Source organism: Vicugna pacos, chromosome 31 (assembly GCF_048564905.1).
Source record: "Vicugna pacos chromosome 31, VicPac4, whole genome shotgun sequence".
Taxonomy (NCBI): domain Eukaryota; kingdom Metazoa; phylum Chordata; class Mammalia; order Artiodactyla; family Camelidae; genus Vicugna; species Vicugna pacos.
The window spans coordinates 21,866,458-21,877,486 of NC_133017.1; positions in this window are offsets into that span (position 1 = coordinate 21,866,458).

Consider the following 11,029-nt stretch of genomic DNA (forward strand, 5'->3'; position numbering starts at 1 on the left):
TGTTAACCCCACTGTGAGACTCTGGAGAACAGACTCAGAGAAGGTTTAGACAACGTCTTGGTTAGGGGCTGGGAAGCACCCCAGTCCCTTTGAGTCTCCTACAGTAACAAGAATGAAAAGCACATGAATATCCCAGCACATTAGTTGGCTATCACTTGTAGCTGAAAAGTCTGGTTATATTTAATGGTGACTTTTCCAGCCTTATCTGGTCATAGGCTTCTTTTCCTCTCAACATTTTTCAACACCTGCATCAGTTTGGGCCCACGGAAGACAGCTGGCACACTCAGGTGGGAAAGATTTCAAGAGGGTTAACATCATGGACAAGGCGTGAACTTGGGGCCAGCAGCAAGAGAGTTGTTTCCACCCCATCCTGTTCCAAGGAAGGTACTAGGGAACTTGCTAGCTCAGATCTGCCGGCCTTGTCCGTATCTGCTCAAAGTCCCTTATCCTGTATTTCAGGGAGCTGCTGCTTCACCAGCACTCCTACCTTACATCTGAGGTCTTGAGACCTTGGAGTTGAGGGCTCAGCCGTGGGCTTGAGAAATACTAGTTGGTGCTGGGAAGCCACAGCCCTGACTGTCCAGGCTTGGTCCTCACCCTCCTGCCCTGGGACACCTGCAGGAGGTGAGAAACTTTAGTGCAGCCATAGGGCCTCTGGTTCTCCGAGCACGTTCTTAGTGGCATATTCATACTCTCCATGGATGGTAGATGGAGGAATAAGAGGGGACTGGACGCCTACTCCCAGACAAAGAGGATCCCAGGACAGATCTCAGCCTGAGACACTGTGTTTGGAAGCCTGGCCGGGGCACTGCAGTGGGAGTCACTTCTCTAGAAGATCTCGTCCTTGCAGCCAAGGGTGATGCCTAGGAGGCAGCATGCTTATCAGCAGACACGTCATTCACCTGGATGATGAGGCAGTGGGGGGAGCCCTAGGTTTAGGCAATGGGGCAGTCCTGGGCTAGGCACACCGGAAGGGGGTGGGAGAAGATTCTTTGAGTTGAAGATCCTGGTTGCAGTGACTTTTGATGGCTTCTCTGAGCAGCACGTGGCAAGAGGAGAGCCTCTCAGGCTGCTGGGAGGGAGGGAAGCTGGTGCTCATTCTCACGAACTTTTTCAAACAGCACCTCCCCCCTCACCTCTTCCTGGTTCTCCCTGCCCTTCTCCTCACTGTTCGGTTCCCCTTTCTCCCACCATGCTCTTCCCCACCTCCACCTCTGTCTTCTCCCTCATCTTTCCGTTTCTCTTTTCTTCTGCATTTCAGTCTCTTCTCCCTTTTGTGATACACTTTTTTCTTTTTTTTGGTATTAGGCTGTGCTATCTATATATTTTAAATCCCAGAGGTGTATCTGCTAATTGTCCTTTTAGGGAAATAATTATGCAAGTTAAGATGATTAGATAATGAAAGTGTTCTCTGGGGCTGGCCTCTTTACAAAATGATGATAGGATGGTGATGAGAACGGAGATTGTTTCTACTTAAACTAGCACGATGACAAAGCTCTCACCAGAACGCTTTGAACATCTGGGACGTAATCATATCCCTCCCCGAGCTTGGCCAGAGGGCCAACTCTGGCACCTGCATGCTGGGAGCAGGATTGGGTATTTTGTAGCCTTCCAGGAAGGCAGTGATCAGGGAACTCCATGACATGGCTTGGGGCTCTTGACCCCAGGGAAATCCTAGATCCGTATGAAGATTCTGAAGACTCTTGGAGTTTCTGAAACATGTGTACTTGTGCACATGTGTGTGCACCCGTGTGCACACACACACGAGGAAAGATTATAGCTTCCCCCAGGCAGAGAGTTTTGTAGACACTAAATTGCTGAAACACATCAACTCTGGAATTGCTTCATTGCACACTAATGGTGGCTGTAAGCTTCCTGCTCACTCCCTCTTGTCATATAAAAATGTTCACCAGACTCCTCTTCCCCTTCTCTGGGCTCTGCTCTTGATGCAGCACTGGCTGCATCGCGGGACCCTCCTGACACTCCTGGGCCATGGCAGGTGTTTGCCACTCCCTTGCATCCAGCAAGGAGCGGACCTCCCTAGGCAGGAAAAAGCAGAAAGCTATCAGACAAAGGCCAGTGGGCGCAGGCAGAGGTGGTGGTGAGGGGAGAGTCTGAGTGGGGAGGAGACAGGGTGACCGCCAGCAGGGAAGTGGGACTGAGAAAATGTGCTTTCTGTTGGGTGAGGGAGGGTCTGGAAGGAGTAATTCCTGGGAAGAATGAAAGGGGAGGGGAGGCTAATTCTGACTGAGAGCCTGTGTTTTGCAAAGGGTGAATGTGATGCCCGGAGAGGTTAAATTACCCGCCCAAGTCATTTTCAGCACATGGGGGGTGGGGCAGGGATGCAAATCCAAGGCTCAAGATCCTCGTCCGTCCTGGCATATCCTGCCTGAAAAATAGGATTGCAACGGACGTCAGAGTTAAATTACTCTCCTCCATGACCTCAAGAAAGAGGATTCTTTAAAAACCCTTCGAGCAAGAAGTGCCTGCAGAAATATGCGCTGTCACTAGGACTTTGCGATCCATCTGGGCTGGGCTCAACCATAAGACAGGAAGGAAATTCCCCTCCAGATTTAACTGGAAGTTCTCTGGGGAAACCTTAAGCCCTCTGCATCGTCCACCTTCCCATAAGCCACGCCACCCTCCCTCCTTTCATCATCCCTCATGGGCAGCAAAGGATATGGTTTCGCACTATAGTGTGACAGCAGAGAAATGTTGCCTAAGGTCCCAGCGGAAGGAGGAAAAGGAGCTCAGAGGCAGGATTGCCACTCTTCAACCTGTTTGTTCCTCTGGCTTGTTTTTACATCGTCAGGCACAAGCACAGAATGACCCCAACCTGGAGGGGCTCTTGATTTCAGAATCTCCTTCCTGCAACCTCCAGTGAGGAAAACCATGGTGCTGACTTCTTGCATGAAGTCCTGTCCCTGGGTCCTGACGGCTCACCCACCCTGGAAGCGTTCCTGGTGGCTCCAGGAAGCCCCTCACCACACCCACTGCAGACAGCACTGCCAGGTTTCGCAAATACGGATACACAACGCTTTGTTAACTATGAATGTCAAATAAAAACCAAATACATGTTTAGTTTAAGTGTATCCCATGCAATATTTAGGACATGCTTACACTATGGAAATGCTTGCTGTCTATCTGAAGAGATCTGGAAAGATTTTATACGGAAGATTTGCAGCTGGGGACGCCATCAGCGTGATTTTACTGGAGTGAGTCCAGTTAGATCTGTCAGAAGAAGTCGAGCATGCTGCGTCCCGAGGCAGGAATTACAACACAACACCATTTCCTTTGGGAGCTGCCTCAGTTTCCTGCACTCCCTGCTTCAGTCTAGCCTGGACTGCTGGCCTGGAGTATCACGTTCATGATGAAACACTGCACAGACGGCTTTCCAGAGCCATCTGCACAGCCTTCTCTCAATTATCAGTGAGCATCCGTTTTTCTGACTTGTCAAATAACACACATCCATTGATAAAAATTGGAAAGTACAGATCAATGAAAAGAAAAACAAATGTCCACCTTAACTGCAGCGTGTGGATTGGAACCAGACTGCTCGAGTTCAAATTCCAGCTCCAGCACTGACCGTATGGTTTTAAGCAATTTCCTTAACCCCTCAGTGCCTCAGTTTGTCAATCTGTAGATGGAGGTCATAATAGTAGCTTGAATGAGTTTTTGAGGATTAAATGAGTTTATGTGTGTCCAGGTGCTTTAAAAAGTATGTGGTATATAACAAGCAATGAGTAAGCATTTTTCAAATAAAATTTAAAAATTCTTTCACCCAGAAATAAGTATTATTGATGTCTTCTCTATGCATTGCCTCACACAGGTTTATACCACAGAGTTCCTTACTGTGCTAGACTGCATTTTCCAAAGTTGGACATAATAATTCTTCAGCCCTACATGCTCTTCTGCAAAGTGGTCGGGACACTTCTCCATCAGGAGGTGGAATGGAGGGGAGGGTTCAGCTCAGTGGGAGAGGGCACGCTTAGCATGCATGAGGTCCTGAGTTCAATCCCCAGCACTTCCATTAAAAAGATAAATAAATAAGTAAATAAAAATAAACCTAATTACCTCCCCACTAAACAAATTAAAAAAAAAAGGGGTGGAGTGACTTCCTCTCCCCTTGAATCTGGGCCGTCCTTAGTTGTCTGGGCACAGAGTGTGGCAGAAGTGGTGTTCTGGGACTTCCAAAGCCAGGTCAGAGGAGGCTCGTGGTTTCTGCTTCCTCCTCCGCCACACTCACCCCTGGGTACTTCTTCTGGGATCCGCCCCCATGCCGGAGAAGCCCAAGGCACACGGAGAGACCTCGTGTAGATGGCGCCCGACTGGAGTGGCCGGCTGGTGGCCAGCTTCGCCTGCCAGCCCACGTGAGTGGGTCAGCCCGGGTGCCTGCAGTTAATTGCATGAGAGCCCCCTGAGCGAGAACCACAGCTGCGCCCAGATGAACCACAGAGCTCTGAGGGAGAATCACCATTATTGTTTGGAGCCACTATGATCGTTTGCTCTGCAGCGACAGAGAACTAGGAACATATGTGAGGAAAATGCCCCAAATCAAATATGGGCAGAAGACCCTTCGGTTTCGCTACTACTTTCAGAGAAAACGGACATTTTCAAACAAGCTGTCCTGACTAAGCAAATACATTCCTCTCTCTTTGGGCAAGTTAATGACCAGCTCGGCTTGAGCGCTAGGTCATTTGTGCTTGATGGCAATTTAGAGATCGTCTCACGGTCGCTCGTCTGCCTGTTTGCTTTACAGGCTGGAATTGGAGGTGAGGTGACTCGCCCAAGGCCGCCGGGTCCTGAATGACGGAGCCTGGCTGGACCGCAGGTGTCTGACTCCTGGCTCAGCACTCTCTTTATTACGCGGTGCTGCCCGTTTGTAAGGATGTCTGGTGGCAGGGCAGAATTAGGAGTTTCCAAAGGCCTGATGAGAATGATGAAAGATTCCGGGGCCCCTAAGTTATCTGGGCTCTTTCAGTGATGTCCAGCCCATAGCTTCTGTGGGAGGACACAGCTTCCTTAAAAAGTGACTTTTTGGGCTCTGTCTGGTGGGAAAAATGTGAAATGTGGTGTATCAAGCTCAAGTCTGTGGAGAGAGGGCCTTAGTGGGAAAGTGGCTGTGCCGGGGTCTGAAAGGGCGGCAGGCCTCAGGACGCCTTGTTGTCCCGGATGGAGAGGTCTGGCAGGGGCGGGCCTGCGGTGACTATGGCCCCTGGTCTGGGCCATGAGGGTCGGTGGGAGGGCTGCTCCCGGGGCCTCGTGCTCACTACCATTCCAGCTGAATGGTTCAGGTGCCGAGAATGGTGGTGGCTGGATGGCGTATGACACTGTTATCATCATCCCAGGAGGCAAGAAGCATCGGAGAGTGGTGTTTCACGAGGAGGGAGCATCATGATGCTTGCTGTGGGTTGAATTGTTTCCCCCACGATACATGTGTGGAAGTCCCAACTCCTAATGCCTCAGAGGGAGACCTTATTTGGAAATGGGATTGGTGCAAATGCAATTAGTTAAGATGATGTTATATTGGTGCAGGGTGGGCCTCTAAACCAGTATGGGTTGGACACAGACACACACATAGGAGGAACGCTGTATGAAGATAAACACAGAGGTTGAGGTGATGCTTTTACAAGGCAATGAATGTAAACCACTGTCCCATGCTTCTCCCCCACAGCCTTCAGAAGGAACCAACCCTGTCTGCCCACATCTTGATCTTGGACTTCTGGCTTCATCATTCTCATAAGTTTCCATTGGTTAAGTCACCTCCTTCATGGCACTTTGCTATGGCTGCCCTAGCAAACTAATAGAATGCTATATAAATCATATAAATCAATGTGTAGAGTCTTGGGAGTTAAAAAAGAAGATGAAAGAGATCAGAGAGTTGGTTGGAGGAAGAATGGGGAGGTGGGGGTGACCTTGGCTTATGGTAAACTCTAGCTGGAGAATCACAATGCAAGCCCCTGGGATTCTGGAGCCAAGTCACGCCATCTGCAGTGGAGAATTATGCAGCCTTTGAGAAATAGCTCTTGGCACATTACTGTATCCTGGTAGAAACAGAGTACTTGGCCGTAATTGTCAAGTGACAATGCATCCGGAACTGCCTATTATGAGCTGGGTTCTGTCAGACCTCCAAGCCATAAAGTCAGGCAGGTCCAGCAGGCATCCATTGTGGTGTAGAAATAGCACATCTGAGGTTGAGTACTGTAGGACCAGAGGGCGTGACTAACCTGCAAGATTGGGTAACCCAGACCTGCTTGTTACCCACCACAGTTGAACCAATGCCCTCCTCTGCCTAGTGCCTATGGCCATAGAGCAGAATCACTTATGACCAACTGGAAGAGGAGGAAAAAGTCTGAGCTTGGTTTACAGATGGATTAACTCAGTAGATGGGTGCAAGTCAAAATACATGCAGCTGCATTCCCCCACACTTAAGGGTGGCCCTAGAAGACAGTAGAGAGGAAAATTCTTCCCAATGGGTAGGACTACAAGCCATGCACCTGATCATCTTCTTTGTAGGAAAGGAAAAGTGGCCCAAAGAGAATGACCCATGGCCAGGTCTGGGGTCAGAAAAGAAAAGGAATAGAGAAACCTAGGCAGGGAGGTTTTGGGTAGAGGCACATAGTGGACGTGTGGGAGTGGGGACGTCCCGTGAAGATTTTTGTATGGTTCTCAGCAGAAGTGTATTTGTATTAACGCTCACAGTGAGCATCCATTATCAACCGTACAACCGAGTAGACTGGATGACTTGTTCTGTGGACTTTAGCTAGCCTTCATCATCAACCACCCTAGACTGGCAAGATGGGCTCGGGAGTGGAGTGGTCACAGTGTTGGAGAGGAAGATGTATGTGGGCCCAACGGCATGGACTTCTACCTACCAAAGCCGGTCTAGCTACTGCTGCTTCTGAAGGTCCAAAGTGTTACAGAAACCAATCCACCGTGGCACTATTCATCAAGGGAACCAGCTGGCCACTTAGCGGCAAGCTGACTGCATTTGCCTGCTTTCATTCTGAAAGGGTTGATGACTCCCTTTCACAAGGATGAATACCTTTGCTGGACATGGGTTTGCCTTTCCTTCCTGCAGAACCTCAGTGAGCATTATTATCTAGGGGTTTATGGAATGCCTGATTCATGGGTATGAGGGTCCACTTCACGCTGAAGAAAGTGTGAGACTGGGACCATGACTAGGGGATACATTCATTTTATTGATTACTGCACACACAGAGGCCAACATCCTCCTGGAACACTGGAGCCTTCTGTCCATTCAATGGAAGCCCTAGCTTAGACAAAACATTCTGAAGGGACTGGGTGCCATCACTCAGGATGCATTAAATCAGTGACCCTTACATGTTGTTCTACAAGAAGAATAAGAATCAGAATTGGAGTTTTCGTCTTTTCTGGATATATGCCCAGGAGTAGGATTGCTGGATCATATGCCAATTCTGCTTTTAGTTTTTAGAAGAACCTCCATACTGATTTCCATAGTGGCTGCATCAATTTCCATCCCCACCAACAGTGTAGGAGGGTTCTCGTTTTTACCACAGCACTTTTTATTTGTAGACTTTTTAATGATGGCCATTCTGACCCTTGTGAGATGATATTTCACTTTAGTTTTGATTTGCATTTCTCTAATAATTAGCACTGTTGAGCATCTTTTCATGTGCTCGTTGGCCATCTGTACGTCTTCTTTGGAGAAATGTCTATTTAGGTCTTTTTTTGCTCAATTTTTGATTGGGTTGTTTGTTTTTTCATTATTGAGTTGCATGACTGTTTGTATACTTTGGAAATTCAGCCCTTGTCAGCTGCATCATTTGCAAATATTTTCTCCCAGCCCATAGGTTGTCTTTCAATTTATTTATGGTTTCCTTTGCTGTGTGAAAGTTTGATTAGGTTCTATGTGTTTATTTTGCCTTTATTTCTATTGCCTTGGGAGACTGACCTAAGAAAACATTGCTCTAATTTATATCAGCGAATATTTTTACTGTGCACTCTTCTAGGAATTTTCTGGTGGCATGTCTTATATTTAAGTCTTTAAACCATTTTGAGTTGATCTTTGCACGTGCAGTGAGGGAGCATTCTAACTTCATTGATTTACATGTGGCTGTCCAGTGTTCCCAAAACCACTTGCTGAAGAGACTGTCTTTTCTCCCTTGTATGTTCTTGCCTCCTTTATCAAAGATTAATTGACTGTAGGTGTGTGGGTTCATTTCTGGGCTCTCTATTCAGTTCCATTGATCAATAAGTGTGTTTTTGTGCCAATCCCATGCTGGTTTTGACTATGAAGTCCAGCTGGTCGCATGTTGGCTTCCCCTGCGTGAGTCAGAACATGTTCTTTGATTACAGCCTGCTTCTGTTCCTTGAAAGGATTACCTAGTCATTCATTCTCTGTGGCTTTTAGATCTTCTGGCGGGGTTCTTGGCTCCACCCTCTGAGACATATTTTCTTTCTCATGGGAAATTATACGTATCTGTAGCTAAGTAGCTTTTGCAGTCTGATTCCTGCTTGTAGAACGTGGAGGTCCGGGGGCCTCTTTTCATTTTGAATTATCTCTTTCACTTTTAGCCCAGCCTTGTAGTGCTTTTGTTAATAAAACTCTCTTAAAGATCTTGTGCATTTCCTAGGAATCGTATTGGGATTCACTCTATACCCTCAAAACTTCATCCATCATTCTTTTTGAGACAGACTTCTCTCTCTGGTCATGTCAAACTGCTGTGGGACAGTGCCCTCAAGATTGTCAGAAGTCCCTTTGTCCGGTTGAGAGGATCTTCTAGGAATTCCCTTTCAGGGGTCTTACAAGCACACCCCTGATTTGATTTTTATGCTGAGGCCATTTCTTACCCGAGAACCTTGGCCTAGCTGGAGGTACTAGGCAGGGAAAACAGTTTATTATCTTCTAAACCCAGGACTTTCTAAGCCTTCTGCATTCCTTCTAAAACATGTTTGAATGCTGAACAGTTTCTTCTTTGGCTTATTTCTCTTTGGAACAACTGGAAGCGTCCAACTGATGCCTTTCACATTGTCTCTGGAAATCTCCTTAGCTAAATCCGTAAGTTCATCAAGCATTTTATATCTTTTGAGTTATTTTCTGCAGGCAACATTTTTTCTTTCTTTGCCAGTGATCCTGCCACTACACAATGTAGTGCTCTTTCCCCAGCTCCTAGTAACAATCTCTTCCCGACGGTTTTAGTGTGCATAAAAGATCGTTCACCATTTCTCCAGCCTCTGCTAACAATCTATCCACTGCCTTCCCAGCTCCTATCCACTGTCTTGTCCCAAAGCCAACACCACATGTTTTAGATTTTGGTCATGGCAGTATCCCTCTTCTAGGTATGAATTGCTTTAGCAGTTATTGAATGCTATGCAACAAATCACTCCATGTTTTTGTGGTTTCAAACAAGAACCATTTATTTGCTCACTCCTCTGTGGTTCAGTAATCTGGGCAGGCTTAGCTTGGATGGTTTATCTCTGTCCCACATGGTGTTGGCTGCGTTCAGTCATATGCTTACACTCAGTTGTCAGTTCATCTGGGAGCTGGCTGATGGAGATGCCCTCATACACAGCTTCCAGTTGGCTGGCTCTACCAACCGAGGCTCCTCTATTCTTTTCCTGTGTGGTCTCTCCAGCAGAAAGCCTGGGCTTTCCACTGGGTAGTGGTAGCATTCCAAGAGAGCAAGTCTCAGTGTGCAAGCCCTTATAAATCCCTGGCTTGCACTGCATTTGCTGATGTCCTGTTGGCCAAAGAAAGTCACATGGCCAAGCTCAAAGTCAATGTGAGGTTGAACTAAGCAAAGGAATAGATTCTGGGAGGCACGATCCATTGAGGGGCCACGAATGTGACAAGGTACCGCATGATACGTACATTGATCTTCTCCTGCTGCCTTCCAGACCCAGTTTGTAGTAGAGAGTTCCAACACTTACCCATGTCTTGTATGCCTCTCCTTCCAGGCACATAGGAGGGTTACAATGATTTCCCTGTCCCTTCTGACAGTGCAGTCATAAGACCAGTGGGCCATGTGGGCTGTGGGTGATCTTATGTTATTTCCAGGTAGGGAATTCAATTTCAGGTGTGAGCACCTCTAGTCTCACCATTCCTCCTGTGCTGTGTGAACCCTGAAGTCTCTGCTGAGTGTGTGGTAGGCAACCCAGTAATGACTACATGAAGCAGAGCTGCTCACCTTTCCACCGCGCTTCATACCTGGACAAAGAGTGAGCAATTAACTGTCTCTGCTTTAAGCCACTGAGCTTGTGGGTTTGTTGATTGCCATGGCATTGCCTGGCCTATCTGGATGGATACAGAAGCCTCAGTCCCTCTGTGCTCTGTGGTCAACTCTAGCTCCCTCCCCAGGTATTTTTTGTTGTGATTTAAGCAGCAAGAAAAGGAGGATATGGATAAAAAATGAGCATCTAATGGAGAAGATGGAAAAAAATGGAAGGAAATACAAGCCACGGGCCAATGAGGAGCCCATTGTTTATTTACCAGGCACTTATATATATTTTTTAATTTGTTTATTTTTATTGAAGTACAGTTGATTTACAGTATTGTGTTAGTTTCCAGTGTACAGAAAATGATTCAGTTATACTTACATATACATATTCTTTTTCATATTCTTTTCCATTACAGTTTAATATAGGATGTTGATTATAGTTCCCTGTGCTATATAGTAGGATCTTGTTGTTTATCGATTTTATATATAGTAGTTTATATTTGCCAATCCCAAACTCCAATTTATCCCTCCCCCATTCCCTCCCTCCCAGTAACCATAAGTTTGTTTTCTATGTCTATGAGTCTGTTTCTGTTTCGTAAGTAACTTCATTTGCATCATATTTTAGATTCCACTTGTAAGTGATATCATATAGTATTTCTCTTTCTCTTCACTTAGTATGATTATCTCTAGGTCTACCCATGTTGCTGCAAATGCAATGATTTCATTCTTTTTTATGGCTGAGTAATATTCCATTGTGTGTAGACATCACATCTTTACCTGTTCATCTATTGGTGGACATTGAGGTTGCTTCCATGCCTTGGCTATTG